At 31.3% G+C, this 18,824-nt stretch overlaps 1 protein-coding gene across 1 annotated transcript in view; it reads left to right on the top strand.

Annotated features, from left to right (window-relative positions):
• LOC149902757 (Kv channel-interacting protein 4) overlaps positions 1 to 18,824 on the top strand; it is a 106,911-nt gene that overhangs the window by 33,129 nt on the left and 54,958 nt on the right. The window lies entirely within an intron of this gene.

Raw genomic sequence — 18,824 nt, 5'->3', positions numbered from 1 at the left:
TAGATTATCATTAATAATTATAAACAAATAATAATAAAAAGACATATTACATAATTTGTGATGATTTCAACTTCACTGTTTTATACAATTATTTTAGACAACATACCTACTAACTACCGAAAATACGCGTTGAACGAGCGAAGAATATTGTGTATAATTTAGCGTGCGATGAACTTTACGTACGTTGGATGAGCCGGGTGTATGAGGGTATTGTGAGGGCGCGCGGCATGGCGCGTAATGTGCGGGGCTTAATCGTAGAATTATCTGGCTTTATACGCCCTCTTAATTCGGCATCCGTGACGAGATAGCAGCTACAGCGCTCACATCGTATTCGCAAAGCTGGAACCAATTAAAAACTGAAGCAATGTAAGCTTTGCCCGGGGTAATTTTCAGACACCTAACGCTTGTTTTTCGCTTTACAAGCTTGGTCATTTGAGCTATGAATGGAAAACGGCAACATTATTTTGATTCCTTTTTCAATAATTTACTCTGTTTAAGCTGTAGGTTGTGAAATTAAGTATTCAATCTAATTTAATCTGGATAACTTACCACCTAAAATGTTAACTGACCATGTAACAAGCCAGCTAAAATAGCATTTATTATTTATTTAGTTAATCTTCAACATAATTATCGATATCGGATACATAGATATTTATCTTATACGAAGGTAAGATTAATGCACGAAGAAGTATCGAAATAAAAAACTTAACAAGAAATAAAACGTTGACAGATTGAAACCAGATTTTTTAGAGGAAACAATCGTAAAATAAAGTATTTTTCATTGTGGCCAGTAGATACAATGAAAAATACTTTATTCCCCCATGATCAGATATTTATAGAAGGTAGATTTATTTGATAAAGAGATTGAATCACAATACCAAGAAGTGAAGATGTTTTTGTTGAATTGTTAAACTGAGACTTAAAAAATTATGGATTTTTTAAATCGAAACATTTGATGATGTCTATTGAGACTTTATGAAATGATAATTGTATCATTTCATATTTTTTTATTCGTTTATATTTCCGATACCTTATTTACATATATCGCGCTACTATAGATAATTGACATAATATTGCGAGTCACATATCCCAAAAACCTCATTTTTTAGAAAACACATCACAACTTACATAATCAAATACTACGAATGCTAGAGAATTAAATCCAATCCGAAATGTATTTATAACATGGGAATCGATAAATGAGAATCTCCGTGGTAACGACGGGTCAAACGGGGCATTATTCGCGATCTCCCTTAAGTAAGGAATTAGAATGGACCGAAATAGCGAAACCACAATCGGTTTGCCTGCTTTAATCAATAATTATGGTGCGTTTATAGAGAGGAAAAACGTATTTTAAGAATCGAATTTACGCACACTTTTTACAAAATTAATGAATTATTGATATTAAGATATAACGTAAAATATTAAATAACAAGATAAATACTTATTAAATTCAACTTTAACTACAACTACCACTACTACTACTAGAATGAACATAAAATAATTAATACGATACCTCATTAGTCATTACAATAATTTATAATGTTCTCGTTAGTGTCTATTAAAGTTCGTTATAACACACTTTACGGTTGCTATTTATAGCACAACATAATCTTAATACCTTGTAATATGAGGAGCTTTAGCAGGCGACTTCCTTCGTAATTAATTATCATAAATATTCAAACAGCGCATTTAGCTTGCCCAGAGAGACTGCTATCTAATATTATGCACTAAGGCTACATTAGCAGGATATTTATTTTAATACATATAGACGTACCTATTTGCATAGCGTCTTTAGGGAATGAATTAACATGATTTGTAACATTTATTTTAAATAGATCTACACGATCAAAAGAAAAATACTATACAAATCAAATCTAAAAATATACTTTAATTTCTTCATTTGTATTTCGGTATAGGTAATTTCTATTTGCAAGCAGGTTGGACAATTGGTTTTCAATACCCTACCTAACATGTCGGTCTACGTCTGATTCCGATTACGCTCATATACAGCATCTCAAGGCAGTTCAATCAACAGACCATAATTCTGCCGAGCCAGTTGTAGCCCGAGGCATGTTTGAGCCATCGGCATCGTCATAACAGAAATTGCTCTCACATCGTAGCTCGAAATTCAATAACCGCACTCCGTAAACTATGTCACTGTGATCTTCGCGACTAACACTCAATGTGGCTTGATGAATAAATTATTCCCTAAGACCCAATTTCAGCGAAGTTTAATTATGCAAGCGGATATACTGTGTATGGCCAACAATAGCAACTGTGTTGCAACTTTTATACACTTTTATACTTTTTTTTACTTTTTTATTGTTAAACTATTTGTACGCTGTGTTTGGTTTTACGAGCAGTTGAAAGAAAAACATTGGGCAGCATAACTTGTAGGTTATTCTTGTGATTTATTAGATTTTTCGTGCAATCCGTAAAATTTTACTGTTTGCGCTGTTATATCCCAATAACTGAATAATTAAGAAAGTGTTTTAATAACACTCTTCTATAACATAATAAACCTTACATTATATTCTAATTTGAAAATAACTAAATTATTATAATGCGTTAATCCATTCTTCAGTCTATTTAAGATAACGAAAATTCTCGCCCAAAACGGCAGAGACCTAATTTCTTAATTTTAAATCCATGAAAGTGGATTTTAGTTCAAATTTATTTTATAATAGAACGCGGCGTCAGCGAATGCCTTTGATAGGGTGTAAATGTCCTCAATGGAAATTTTCTCTAAGGGAGGATGAAGAGCTCTCCAAAACTGATGACGTGTAAAGCTGATAGCCCATCGGGTTTTATTTAAATGGCTTTAGGAAAGCTGGCCTTATTTGACGTAATACGCTCCTATAATTTTGCAAGTTATTCAAGATTACATAGATTTAATATAAGATAGCTTCACATTGATTTCTCGTGTTCCAGTTTGAAGCTAGTTCTGAACAATTCTTAAAATATAATGGGCTGCTAGAAAGAAATGTGTTAAGTTTTGCAACGAAAGACATTCGGTATACCAACATATAAAAAATTGTAAAAACGTTTGTATAAAGTTCGTCCATGTCTCAATCTTTGTCACATATTTTTTGTCCGATTTCGCATCATTTGGTTACTTTTTGCCCACACTTGATAAAGTCTTTTGTCCGGTCACATCACTTAGCGATCACCTCGTCAGCATTTTATCAATGAAGACCATTTTCCGCAAGGACCACCTATTATCTTTGTCTTTTTAAGGGTCCAAGTACCATGTAACCATAGCCTTACGACATAATTTACTTAATGCTCCACTATAAAGCCATTTTTATAAGATCCATCCACTTTATGGTCATTTTGATAGAACTTTAGTACTGCACGTTTATCTTATGTCACCCTTTCAGCAACAATTTATTGGAAAAGTATGCCTTTATGAAATAAATTTATAAATTGTTTCGTTTAATAACGAATAATCGGGGTCCATAATATTTTATAGACCCAGAGCTAGTATACGAGAAAGTTCCACACAATTTCAATGCCCTTTTTATTAAAGCTTTTTTCTTTTTCTATCCTTTAAAATAACGCGCGGCATAGCTATGTTTTATTCACACCGTAGACTTCCCTATACTCAAATATTATATTCCATCTTCAAGAGTCAATATTTGCGACACATGTGCGAGATGTTTCCTCAAATGAAAATATTTTACGACTAAATTATTATTTATTTGAATTGAATAAATATAGTACTTCCGTCTTCAGCGATACAGGACTGAATTGAGTTATATTGCTTGATAAACCTATACCTAACATGTTTATTGAGTTCAAAGAAATTGAATTGCGACGTTGCGTTTATGTATTTTATGTTTCAAATTTAAAAGTTTCCAACAAAAATCATATTTTGTATAACATCGATGATAAAATACTTCTTATAAAACTTCAATACTTTCATTGAAATTTTTTAATGGACTGGAAAATTGTATCTCGAATATACCGATTATTCTTTTGTGTTTCAGATACTATAAATTCCATTTATACACGAAAACAACATCATATTAGGCTTTTTTATATTTAATTTTGTAAAATGAATTTATTTGTATAATATTCAACGTTTCGTTGTGTAAAAATTTAAATTTTTAAGGCCTTAGTGGCACACTATTTGTATGTGTAATAGTTCTGGATTCAATTTCGTCTTCAAATAATATATATTTATCGTTAAACTGAGTACCTAACGTGTTAACGTGCTAAGTGCTAACACATTTCATTACTCTTCTGCAGTTGTTAACCATTTGTCAAATTGATTAATTTGTCCATCACGTCATTATTTATGGTCAGAAAAAAACTTCAAAATGAAGAAGGAGGAACTAGGAGGTAACAACTACATTTTTTTACTTTATTAAAACCACTTTATAAGCCTAAATTGTTTTACCGAAATAAATCCTAGAAATTTTTCCAATAACCGTATGTATCTATTCTGTAGCAGAAATATTTTTTTTAACTGAAGTCTCTCGCTACACATCAGATGTCAGATACCTACCTAATAAAAAATAAAAAAGTAAACTTTAGAAACTTACGAAATAAATAACACGTCATCGTATGTTATACCTCTATATTATTCGTAGTAGTTTTAAAACAAAACTTCATATATGTAATGAAATTAATGTAAACGGAAAGGTGTCCAATATCGACATAAAAATATTCTTGTATGTTTAATATGTTTGTATGTATAATTTCGCCTCAATTTTATATGCTCATAATTAATATGCGCCTCTCGGTTCCATTCACACAAAATCGATGCTTTCGGTTTTCAATCAGTGTACGATGCGATGACGTGAAAATTCCCTGTAGGTATTAATGTTCACCATTAATATACGATCCTGGGAGCCGTTTATACGGAAAATGGACGATTGTTTCAAACATTTTCCAAATTCGGATTGGTATTATTGCTTCCATATTGCTTCATAAATTTCTCATTAAGAATTTGCTTTGCTGACATTTACATTTATATTCAAATTTCAATATAGGCTATGAGCCAGGAGTAATTTTGTACCAAAAGGAAATATAATTTCTGTTATTTTACAGTTTTTATGATGTTAATTAAAACATAACGTCAATTTATGAATATTGCGCGTATATAATTTGTATAGTAACAAAAACTGAATACCTGTGACTTATTAGATACTTATTACCGTTTCTAAAACCTTATTCTTAATAGTATCCTTACTAATTGTTATATTCTATTGTATCTCATTCCTATGAAAATTGCCTTTGATCACGCAGCTGTAGCCACGGTTAATAGCTATAAGCTATGAAGCTTTAATTGAATTTTATAAATTGAATCACTCATGGTAGACCTCTAACACCCTGTCGAATAAATCTTATTATCGTAGACACAAACCAAATATTATCGTAGATATTATTATGTAGATAAACTTACGTAGAGCAATATCTCTCAATCACTTACTTATAATTTATATGTACATTGATATACATATAGTACGTTATATAATATACATATGTCACCCAAATGCTACAGGAACATTTAAATTACGTGTATTATAATGCTAGTAATAAATAATAATACTCCTTTTATCTCACGCACGCTACATCTGCGTTGCGAATCTGTTATCTTGTTAAGCTTTCTCATAAATTTATCAGTACATTTTGGTTAAGCTTAAGTACATCTACTCACAGCAAAATTTTAAATCTCGCTATAACATGTATTTATGATGATGATATTCGGTGGTACGTAATTTTATTTATTGTTCTTACACAACTTTTTTTGCTCCATTTCATACGTGATTTTTGTTCATACCTAGAAGGTTTTACAAACAGATTTTTTTACAAAGCGTGTTGCATTATGATTATTTTTACATGAGTTTTTCTAGACCTTCAACTTGTTTCCCGCTAATGTATCTTATTAGGCACAAAATTACTATGATTTATATTTTGATTGAAATAGAAAAAAAATTGCTATGAAACTATCATGCTTTCTATAATTGAAATACACTATGAAATTAAATCAATTTGATTACAAAACTTTTCAAAATCAACACTTTATTTTATTAAAATCTGCATCTATTTGGTAGCAGCTAGTAATAGGCACAACTGCATAAAATACACTGTATATCCATTTAGAAGGACACGCAATAAAACCACAATAAAACAATTGAAAGCCACCAGCGGTGCGTACATTTCACTTTATTACTGGCACGCGTTAAAAGGTCGCTTTATTTAGGAAACAAATTCACTAGCGACGATTTGTGAGTCGACTTTTAACTAGAAATAATACCAACTTTTGCTGTCGTTTCGGAGTTTCAGGATTTTTAAAGATAGCCAAATTAAAACTTCTAGTCTTTCAACGAATAGAAGGTACATTTGTAAGAACAGTTAAAAGCTTTACTATAGATGAAATATTGCATATTTCATAAAACGGGCGACAAATTTCATTCAACTACCATGGAGTTTCTAGCCGGTTCATCTCCGTAGATACTACTTTCCGAATCAGTGGTAGGTAAATGTTAAAAATATGTAATGACGTTTCAAAAGTGCTCCTAGAAGAAGTCTAATTGAATAAATAAATGTTTGAGTTTGAGTTCAAACCCGATATCCAAGCACCGTGTTTTGGTGATTTAAATTATGTTTTATTTATCAATCTAACCGAGATTTCATAATCTAATATTATTCAAGCTAAGGATTGCATTAATTGTTTCTTTACACTTTCTATTACATTAACAACTTTATTAAACGGAAAAACAGTCCTTCCTTCGTCGTCAATTTGTGAAGATCCTTAAATAAACGGAAACTTCCCCAGACAGTGGCGATAAAATACCACAAGGAATGTTCACAACGCATTACGCAGAGGCGTACGGTGGGTAACTTTAGTGCGGTTTATTTTAGTCTCTACAATATCAACTAGTAAACAAATAAAACTTGGTATTACTCCGTAGCATATTAGAATCGAGTCTTGATATATGAACTAACACGATCCAGCGGATTTGTAATAAAATTTTAATATGTTTTAATTTTTATATCAGTCGCAGCAGTATTATTTATTATTGTTAAAAATTATCTTCGAAAATTATTATTTTACTTGTATTTTTATGCGTTTTTTCCGAAAAGTTGAATCATTCATAAGTTCACTTTTACATTACTTTTATAGGTAACATAAAAATCACAGTTTCCTCTAAAAATAACACCATTATGTGTTTAGAATCGATCGGAAAGTTAACCTCACCCCATACATATTTAACAAAGGTCTCTCACAAAGAACGTAATAAGATTTGCTGAGAAGGTAAAATATGATAAGTCACGTTAAGCCGTGAGGGTTAAGTCCTCGTGTGAATGCACTTTCATCGTATTATGTATACGAGTAGTTTTATTTTACTTACAATAGTTATTGATTTTAAAAGTCAATGGTAAAATAAATTATATTTATTAGGTAGTTATATGTATGTAATAATTTTTTTTAGTTGAATAAGAGAACATGCCAATAAAAGTTGCAATACTAGAGAGAGACCAAAACCACATAGTTCATATTATGTCAATATTAATTACTTTTAAAAAAATCATAAAAATGCTTTAACTTCATAGTCAACTTGCTAACACAAGCTAATTAAAGCTCAACAAATTTAAATTCATTCTACTAACCTTTAATCGAGTAAAGAAAAATAAATAGAGATTCAAAAAACCGTTCACCCAATAAACCTGAAAACGCACTCAACGTTTTTCACCTAAAAATTTTCAACCAAATTTCACCCCCGGCATTGTTCGCCATTTTACACGGCAGCTGTTTTTAATTACCCTCGAAAATGTCAATGGACTACAGACTACCGGCCACTCTACCGGTCATTATGTACTCGTATGATAAACGATTTGTTCCAGATACCTAGTTAGTAGAATATAACCTAAATAATATAATGATGTACTAAGTACTTAGTACTATTTTGAGATTTCAAATAAAGATAATTTTATTTGACGGATTACTTTATCATAACAATAAGCAACGTTCCGAAAGTCATTATAGAAAAAAAAATCAATAAAAACTGTATTCTATCCAAGAGTTTTTCAATGAGTGTTATCGAAAAAATATCAGTTCTGCAAATATTATTAATCACAGTGTACAAACAGTCAGCTAATCTATTAGCCGCATTTCATAATGCCCACTTGAAAAGAAATAGCTTGGTTTTGACATAATTCATGCCGTTGGCCGTTGATTGATTGTGTTATGCATCAATATTTCTTTTCATTGTTGTGAAGACATAATATATCACACACTGGCCGTTCTGTGATGTTGATCATAAATTCATGTCTCCTGTTTGGGTTTCGGCGAAAATGTGAATACAAATCGCACATCCGTGGAAGGGAAATATATTTATATTTATTGGATGCCGGGAAAATCAATGTAATTTTTTGCTTTATCAAACAATAGCGTTAGAGTTATTGTTTTGCCCAGATATTGTTTTGTATTAGTATAAGGGTGCACTCACACACATCAGTCACCGTCAAGTCACCGATGACTGATCGGTGACGGTTTGTGTACGTATCCACAAACACCAGTCACCGTCATGTTGTCCGTCAGTCACGTCGCCGGTTTGACTGAATCATTGAACACATACATCAGGTTAGTCAGTGATTAGACGTGTGTCACGCTAGAGAACATGTAGCAATTGACGGTAGCACGACGCTGACTGAACTGAGACGTGACGGCACCGGGTGAGTGGGGATAAAAGTATGATACATGTATGGAAAGATTATTTGACGTGCCTGACCGGTGACGTCACTGATAGATTTCGTGCCGGCGACTGTCGTGTGGGAACAGAGTCATACTAGAACTATTGATACATATTTTTTTTTAATCCTGTCCGGTGACGTGCCGTGACGGTGACTGATGTGTGTGAGTGCACCCTTATACATGTGTTGTGATAACCTTTTATATACCTAACGTACCTTGTAAATTTACTTTACGTAGAAGTACCTATCTGTTATTAATTTACTGATAGATAGTCATTGAAATGTATTGAGATTTACTTTTAATAATGTGATCTCTCTTTTTAAGGTTTCTTCACATATTCATTTTATACTCATTATTAAAACTAGGTAACTATTGGAAAATGCTCGATCTACATGCAGTCTCAAGCAATTCAAAGTAAATATTATTCCAATTTACTTACCGTTACACAAACTGTAGCATGTATAGAACAGTCGATATATTTGTATAAATTCACAAATGAAATGTGGTAGCACAAGTAAGTTTCTTAAGAAAATAGGCAGTTAACATGAATGGCAGACTAATATTTACGTAATGTGAGTTTTATAGGCAATAACATAAGTTATCGTTCGCCGTAAATGAATAACGTCATTCCTTATTGAAAGCGTATATACATTAACTTTATTACAGCATTATCTTGTGTTATAATGTTGAATAATCGCTTTAATAATATGAGGTCAGGGTAAGGCGAGGGTTTATGTAATCGCTTCTTGAATGTATTAGCAACGTAACTCTTTTGAAGAAGAAAAGTGCAAATTAAGTCGATACTTTTTTATGTCATGTAAGATTTAGACAAAAAATAACTTTAAATGTATTGAATTAAACAATCAGAGTGGCAAGGAATCATTTCTACTTTATCAATGTTTCCATAGCGATATACTTAATTATGTAGGTACTCATATATTTTCTCTTGTAGAGTAATAGTATACGTATTGGAGAACAAAGGGAGGTTAAATTAGTTATATTGTTCTCGATGCCTGACCCTACACGTCACAAGGAACAATTAGTATGGATTACTATCTACTTGTATATAGCCATAGGTACTCAGTACTAACGTATATTAACGTACAAACGCAGCCTAATTCGCTCTCACGAACAACATATTGCACATACAACTTACCTATACTCCTTGAGATGTAAAAGATATTTTTTTTATACTTACTAGTATAGTTATATTATTATCTGTGTATATGTAATGCTATATCTTTTTCTTTATGTAGTGTTGATTTATCAACTGAAATAGATAAGCTTTTATATTATGTTATATTTTATTTCATTTCATTAAAAATAATACAACCTACAAGTTAGACAATAAACCATTCGACAATAGGTATAACTTTTTATTTTATTTTCTACATAACACACCGCCGGCGTCGCTCCAAAGTTTTAATTTGTTTTACGTGACAAACCGTCGCGTTCGTAAAATTTTATAAATTTTTTTGAAAATATAATGAAAGATACAATTTTCGGGTAGTAAAAAAAGCTAAAGTTAGAGGTTCCGCTAAAGGTTTCATCATTATATTATTCAAAACAGTTTTCGTTATCTCATATTGTTAACTATTCATAAAATTGTCATCAATAAATTTGTCCAGTCTTAATTGGCTAACTAAAATTTTGTATCATTTTTCCGTACGTTTGAGTACTTATATTTATATTTTATTGTAAAAAATGTTGATTTCTGTTTCCATTAAATTCAACTCCATACATGTAGTTTAGTTTTACTGGAAAACACTTAACTTTTTCAGATATTTTGTTTATCCTCATCGGCGAATACTTCACTAACAGATTTCTGAGTTTCAGACCATATTTCGCCACACCAATCATTCGCTTGATATTTTATTAATTAAGGTCCAATAAACAAGGTAAGTATTACGAAAAAATAGAAAATAATTTCAATATTTCAAATGATTGACTTGATTATTGCATAGTTTTACTATCTTAGTACTTAGTGGATATAATTATGATATAATCTATGTTTTACTATTTTATTTTCATCAGAAAATTATAAGAGCACAGTAATGCATTGTATCTAATATTTATAGTTAATGAGTATTATATTAAGTACGAGTTTTAATCATGTTTTTAAATTATTAACTAATTTTTTGACATGCATCTCCAAACGTTTTTGATAACTCTATATTTTTTATAAGTACCATTATTACTATCTACTCGTCAAACTCCCATGTATTTAGAAATTGTAATGTATTGAGAACAGTTTCAACTTATGCATTGAATAAATTTGTATGTGTCATGAACATGTATTAAACTGCTTTATAAGTGTTCTAATCAAATTCTTCTAACCAAAATTTACGCATAGGTAAACAACGTTACAAAAAAGCGACCAATAATATAGTCTATTCGAATTGGCTTCAATATTCAAGAACGTGAAACACTTATGAAGTTGGTACACAGTATTTTATTTATAAACACTGTTATGTGACCTCTTCATCTTACTAACCGTCGGCTGTATTCCCCAGGTCTCACAACGCAGTCTGAAAGTAAGACACTTTTGACTAAGCATGTTTTAGATTCATTTCTTTAGCCTCTATCAGTCTACTTTGTGGCCTCAACTCTTTGACCAATCATAAACGAATGCGATTTATGGAATGAAACTTCTAATTTCTTAAATCGAGTAACGTGTAGGTTTTCTCGCAAATTTAAATCATGTTATGCAAATTTTCAATATGTAAATTTAAAAATACCTTCTACAGTTCAATGAAGTTAATATTTAACTGAAGATATAATCGAGTTGTATTCTAAAATCCGTATCAATATTGCTTAGAAATTGTGATCATAGCATTTAAAAATTCAGCTCTATTGAACTGAAGCTAATAAGTTTCAGTTCACTGGACTGAATTTCGTACAATTTACTTTGAAATATTGCTAACGCGTGTAGTATTGTTAAGTGCTACAAATAAATAATTTATTCTGAAGTTTCATTTCAATTCATACGATTCCCTTGGATTATCTCTTGACTGTAGATTACGTTTGACTGCATAGAATAGAATTACTAGTTGAATAGGCAAACCTACATTTATCTATAGGTACATTTACCGACGTAGTTTTTAAAGAACACAAATCCACAAACCCATCTTATTGCAAATTTTATGAGAATCTCGTAAAACTTGCAATTCAGACACATTTATTCACTCACGTATCTTAACCCTTTCATCTTTAAAATAGCATGAAAATCTTATGCGCCCCATGCATATGATTATCAGTAGGAATACCTAGAGTTTAAACGGTTTTAATAGATTGTTTTGTGCGTTTTTCAGAAGCTGATTAATATATTATGTTTCGTCACGGTAAGTAATTATTTTTTGTTTTTAGAAAGAAAAGGTATATAGAGCTGCATTTATATTAAAATACCGGTATATGGCTTCGAGATAATTATGCCGGTCGTTCCTTGTTTGTTTGACTTGACGTGCCCCAGTCGGATCCAGGCACAAAGTTATAGTATAAAAATTCAGATTTCAATACAAAGTTTCCTTTCAAACTGTACGTAGATAGATTTAGTATGAAGGAATCTAGAACTTAAACAATAAAGCTAAGCCTAGCTATCTGCTAAATAAACTTCAAGCATCAAGACCAACACTAAACAGGGGCCTTAGACAAAGTAACAATTACAAAACGATAACGAAGTTAGAAATCGCAAAAATGTATGGGATTGACATTAGATAGACCACGTGATCTAACGCGGCGTATGTCAATCCCATACATTTTTGCGATTTCTAACTTCGTTATCGTTTTGTAATTGTTACTTTGTCTACTGGGCCTGATATCTTGCCGAATTAACGTGAGATGAGTTCCATCGAATTACTAAAGTACCAAAGTACATTCTGTTTTGTGAAAGGTCGATTTCCTTTCGTTTTACGTCCAAAGCTCATGACGAATTAAATTAAGTTTCGTTTGTGAGTGCCGTCTGTTTTATCTTGTTTATTTCTCAATGAGGATAATATGTGAATGTTTATTGTATTCGCAAAGGTATAAAATCTTATGTGTACTGATATCTCTTCTACTCTGAGATACAAAGACTCTGATCGTGCTTGTAGGTAATGCTTATAATAAAAAGGATTACAATCATTCTTATAATAAGGTACCTAATACAAATATGTAGTTATTGTGTGTACAATGTGCCTCGTTTCCCGGCTTCGTCCGTATTAACCTGAGAAAAAAAGAAATTTATTAAATAGAAGATATAGAAGGCTTCGGAAATAAAAATAAAATAAAGTTTGGTATTCATAGATATCTCCAGAATAACAAATAAAAGATAAAAGTAAAAGTAAAAAACAAAATTTAACAATTTAAATTCAGCTTAGTTCCACATACGAAATAAAACAAAGCAAATTATATTATTCAACAAGAGAAAGGCAGATAAATGAGGGTCCGGGCTGCTTTCAACCATTTACTATCATTTTTATGCAGAAACCTTATCCGCCATGATAGATATCGGGTTGAACGGAATCATAGTTTTTGTAAACAGTTCTACAAACAACAATATATTGTGATGATAGAAAAATAACTTACGGGAGCGGTTATCGTTCAATTTTCGTTTTATTCATCTATCCATAAACGCTTATAATTAAAAATAATGTTTTATGTATGACCAATAGTGTAAAAAATAATATAAAAATTAAATAGAATGTGGTCATACGTAGTTAAATAGTTATTTCACCAAAATATCCTACCGTCTCTATTTTATATTGCCGTTATTAATTAATTAAAACTATAAATACTGCTTGCTACAAAAAATACATAATCAAGTTAAATTAATACAATAAGTAGCTACAAACATTTTCGTTTGTTTGAATAACTTACGGATAAAAATAAATAGTGCATTTGAAATCGAATTGAGTAAGCTCAATGTATAAAATTGTTCAATATTCCACGATAAGACAAGAACCGAAGTTCCTCAAGCACGAAAGGAAATCACCATTCAAAGTGCTTTCTATAGTCTGAGACGATTTACATAACCTCGTTTTAAATGGAAAATGTATCAAAACCTAACGAGAAAAGCAGAAAATTGCAAAACTGAAAAATCCTTAACTGATTTGCAAGTTAAAACAATTCCATCTTAATTCTTGACGTTGGTTTCTTGAATATTAATTCAACGATGTAGCAAGCTCCGCGGGGCCAAGATTTGTTGAAAAGAAATTTATGATTGGTAACTGAATTAATATCCTTATTAATTATGGCTTTGTTTTATTAATTGAGGTTTTTCGGCTCTTGGATGACTCGATTGTCATTTTGTGCCATTTTCATTCATATTTTCACCAATAAAGCCGCTAAACTAAATACTAAAAAATGTAAACATAATATTGCCTTCAAAAAACAATTTTCTAAGAAAAATATTTAAACAATCGGAAAAGCAATTACTGCATATCAAAATCGAAAAACGTTGCGGAGAGTCAAGCTTATCTCGTAACTGGAATCTCCGGTGTTAACGAAATTCATGTACAAGTCTATTAAGCGAGTTGCCGGGACGAGCAACAAAAATGGGATAAACCCGCAAAACTTGATAAGGAATATTAGAATTTTCCATTACATTCTGCTTTGTAATAAACTCTATATAAATGCGTGTCCCGACTTTGCGAACGTTTCAAAAGAATTGTACGCAATGATGAAGTATTGTACTTACGGCCGTTTCGTATTTAAATGGCTTAGAAGATTTTGTTGTGTTTAATGTTCGATAATATACGATACTTATTTTAGTAAATAAATAAAAAATACCATGTTTGTAAATTACTTTGAATAAATCAGACGAGAATGCGTAGGGCCGCCCATTTAACATGTTAAAATCTTTTTTTTATTAATTTTGATTCATAAGATATATTGTAATGTAAAAAGTGTTGAATTGCACGTAGAACTACGGTTCTCTATTTAAAGCGCGTCACACACGGTGAAGATACTATAATATTTTATCTTAAGATACTGTTATATTTTATACTAGCGGTCCGCCCCGGCTTCGCCCGTGGTACATGTTTACGTTTTCTCTACATAAGAACCATCCTCGTACTTCAAGGAATATAATAAAAAAACAATTATCGAAATCGGTTCAGCCGTTCTCGAGTTATGCGCTTACCAACACATTTTGCGATTCATTTTTATATATAAGAAGACTAGCGGTCCGCCCCGGCTTCGCCCGTGGTACATATTTACGTTTTCTCTACATAAAAACCATCCTCGTACTTCAAGGAATATAATAAAAAAAGAATTATCGAAATCGGATCAGCCGTTCTCGAGTTATGCGCTTACCAACACATTTTGCGATTCATTTTTATATATAAAAAGATTACAGTATCTTAACGCATCCGGTATCAGCGTTCGGACCATCATTTTTCTTATTGTCATTGCGTACTAAGACTCCTGTAGAACCGCCATCCTGTTACAAATGACCCACAAAATTTCGCGTCATTTGTAACAGGATGGCGGTTCTACAGGGGTCTTAGTACGCAATGACAAAAAGAAAAATGATGGTCCGAACGCTGATACCGGATACGTTAAGATACTGTAATATAAAATATAACAGTATCTTAAGATAAAATATTATAGTATCTTCACCGTGTGTGACGCGCTTAATTGGGATTCTACTGTCATAAATACATAAAATCTTCACAGCAGGATAATTGTAACAAGTACTAGTAAGTAAAATACAATTTAAATATAATATGTGATAATAATTATTAGGTACTATGTGGCTTAGTTAAAATCGCCTTATGTTCTTAAGTAACACAGGTATATTTGGTAATCTGTGGTAACACGCTGTATATTATAAGGTGCTATATAATATTTCCCTACACTTATTTTATGACGGATAAAATTAATAAAACTTCTAGCAATATTTTAATATCTCTTAAGCAGATGCTTTATCCCTACGTAGTTTTTCTTCGTTATTTCTGAGCGAGAAAATAAGCGAACGGCAAATTTCTTAGTTTGCTCTAAGCTTATCATAAATTCACGTCTTACATAAAGTTTATTAGGTTGATGATTATAATTTTATCCCATGTGATATGAGAATATGCATATTGCTAAGGTAAAATCAGTTTCTTGTTTTCTCACTGTTTTCATGAGTATCGCTAACTTATTATTTCCGATTCTTTTTTTGCATCCGTGTCCGATCTCAATGCAGCGTGTCTTTCAGATGAATGGTCAAACCAAAATTAAAAATACAAGAAATGCAATAAAGGTATCTATGTAGTATGTAGGTATTTTATCATCACAAAACTTATCTAGAAATAATGAAAACGACTAGAGAAACAAATACTTTCAACATCATTACAGACCAACTTTTCTTATTCTTCACTATGAAGATAATTAAAGTTTTAATGAGATTTCCACGGAAAACTAGCAGCTGTAAGCCGTGTTGTAAAATAAAAATATGGCGCCCTTTGAAAGTTGAAATTCTCCGTAAGATCAGCAAGGGAACAAAAAGTTTGAACGACTTTGTGAAATCTCAACAAAAACACTACGAGTGGGAAAAACTTCAAACCTCTCGAGTTAATCTTGAGGTGAAATACTTTATTTATCTTTATCTAAAGTTAAAACTTTTGTTATTTCAAACAAAAGCATTCGGTACCCGCAGATAATAACGATTTGTGCCTTGCGCGACTTCACATTTGTCCTTCATTTGAACACATTTGAACACAAATAAAAGAAACCTATCTAAAACATTAATATATACTTTCTATTATTAAAGTATTGGGATGAATTGGACAAGGACATAAAGGACAGAGTGTGTCAAATTTAAATTAATTTATGTAGGTAATCCTTTACAATCATGGACTGTTGGAACAAAGTTGTAAAACCCTCTAGCTATCGGATATTACTCGTTACTAAATTGTAATTACGCATGTGTGAACTTTGAATACAATTAGAATGTCAAAGGTTAGACCGTGACATTAACGAAAATGCAAACAATCTCACATCGACATCGTCAATACTGCCAATACTAGACTCTAGGGAGCTTCAGCCCACACAATATATTGGAAATATTGGCAAGTAATGAAATAGTCGTCTCGATTTTAATAGCTAAGCTTATTTTTCCACGTGGATATTTTGTTTATTATTCGAAATGAAAATATTATAAACCGATACACGTGTATTATTTATCTACATTCAGTGATTCCAAATAAACAAATATAAAGTTAACCTATATACGCTCTCAATATTTCTTTATTTAGTTAAACATTATTTATTTTAAATTTTATCTCTATTCGGAATAAATATTCATTTAAATGAGTGGGTTAAATTCCAAATTCAATCGCAAATTCTTGTTTGTATTTAAGTATATCACTAAAAATATTAAATTTGCAGAAAAAGGTTAATTAAAAAAATTATGCGAAAAAAAATGAAGAATTACAATTTCGTAACAGACACATTCCACGTCACTAATCTGTACATGAATTTGTTTAGTTTGTCATAGTCACGGCCAAACATCAAACTTCTAAAAATACCAAAGAATATATTTTGGCACTGCGAAACGCCCTTTCTCTCGTAATTTTCATAATACTATCGCTTTATCATCCGCGTAAAACTTCACCCATTTACTGAAAGTTTCACAGATCTTATCTTTACAAATCGCCTTATACATGGCAGGTCGTTTATTATCACAGTGCCGAAAGGTTAATGAGTTATTCCTCAATAAAATTTGAGCCCTAGAAGGTTCAACAAAAGGCGTTTAAAAAATCTTTATCGGGCGGAAAGCACTAACAAAAGACATGATGCCCTTTGTTACATCGTTCTGGCGGTAGACTGGAAAAAGTTGCAAAATTTCAGCTTAGTTTGAACATTCAGATACTAGAAAGGATGTAGAATTCACTCTGCCGAATAATCCTTTTTCACAAAAAGTCTGCGAATGTGTTATATTAATCAGAGCCCATTGTGCCCACGACAGACGATATTGGCACAATACATTTTTACTAAACATTTTTATTGCTATTGTCCGCTGACAATTTGTATTGGAGAGTTTTTACACCAGTTCATTTTCAACTCGTGTACATGACAGACTCCGACCGACCAGAGATAACTCAATATAAATTATTATAAAAAAATAATAGAATATACTGAAAGGAAAATTGTAATGAATTTTATTTGTATTTTGTTTTCTATGTGGCGTATCATTGAAGTATTTTCTTTCTTTCTAAATCTTTGCATTTGTTTTTTTTATAATCCAATATGTGGATAACAAAAGAAGCTCGAGAAAGTTATAAAGTTGTAACTGTAACAAAAAGCAAGAAATCGCTCGCGTATAGATTAATCTTTGTTTTGTTAACTGGCATTATGAAATATTGTTTTACTTTTGTCCTAATTTAACTCATACATGTTTGTTTATAATTTTTAAATAATGATTAAACTTTGGATGAATTACATGGAATATTTAAAATAAATATATTCAAATTAAAGAAACTCTGTTTTTATTGGTAGCGTCGGATAAAGACGCTTATAGGACATAAAATGTGTTATGAGTTAAAATTATATGTAGTTTTATTTTATTGTATCTCTTCAAATAATTTTAGAAATATATATATCGAATGATTGCATTAATCTTGAAAATATCGCAAATCATTGTGTTGAAAATATTTTCCCGGTCCTATAATTGTAAAAAATGAAGAACTCTGCAATTATTGATAAAAAAATGAAAATACTAGTAGGTATTATATGATTCTGTATTTACTAGTTATAAATTATTCGGGACATTTCTTTTATGTATACAGGTACATCGATTATAATATATGTCGCTGCATTCAGGCGACTAATTATAATTCCAACTTAAAAGAAAAATGCTTCATATTAATCCAAATTTTTCCATTACAACGTCCTTGTTACAACAAATTACGAAGTCTTTGCGGAGGAGTCGTATTTAATGACATTAAACCTTAAATAATCTTAAAAGACAAAACGGCTGAATAAGCTTCCGCCCGTTTAAGGCCGAGCTTCAATATTATTGCAAAATATATATTGCCAACATAGAGAGGCTATGCGTAAACGGCTTGTTTTCCATAATCTATCATGGTTCATATTCCCTATTCTCTTTGCATGTTTATCCCAAATTTAGATTGGAAATACGTTGTCGCTTACA

Source organism: Colias eurytheme, chromosome 14 (assembly GCF_061535395.1).
Source record: "Colias eurytheme isolate Ceu_HAF_F1 chromosome 14, ilColEury1 Martin Lab GWU primary, whole genome shotgun sequence".
Taxonomy (NCBI): Eukaryota; Metazoa; Arthropoda; class Insecta; order Lepidoptera; family Pieridae; genus Colias; species Colias eurytheme.
This window is presented reverse-complemented; position numbering and strand designations above follow the sequence as displayed.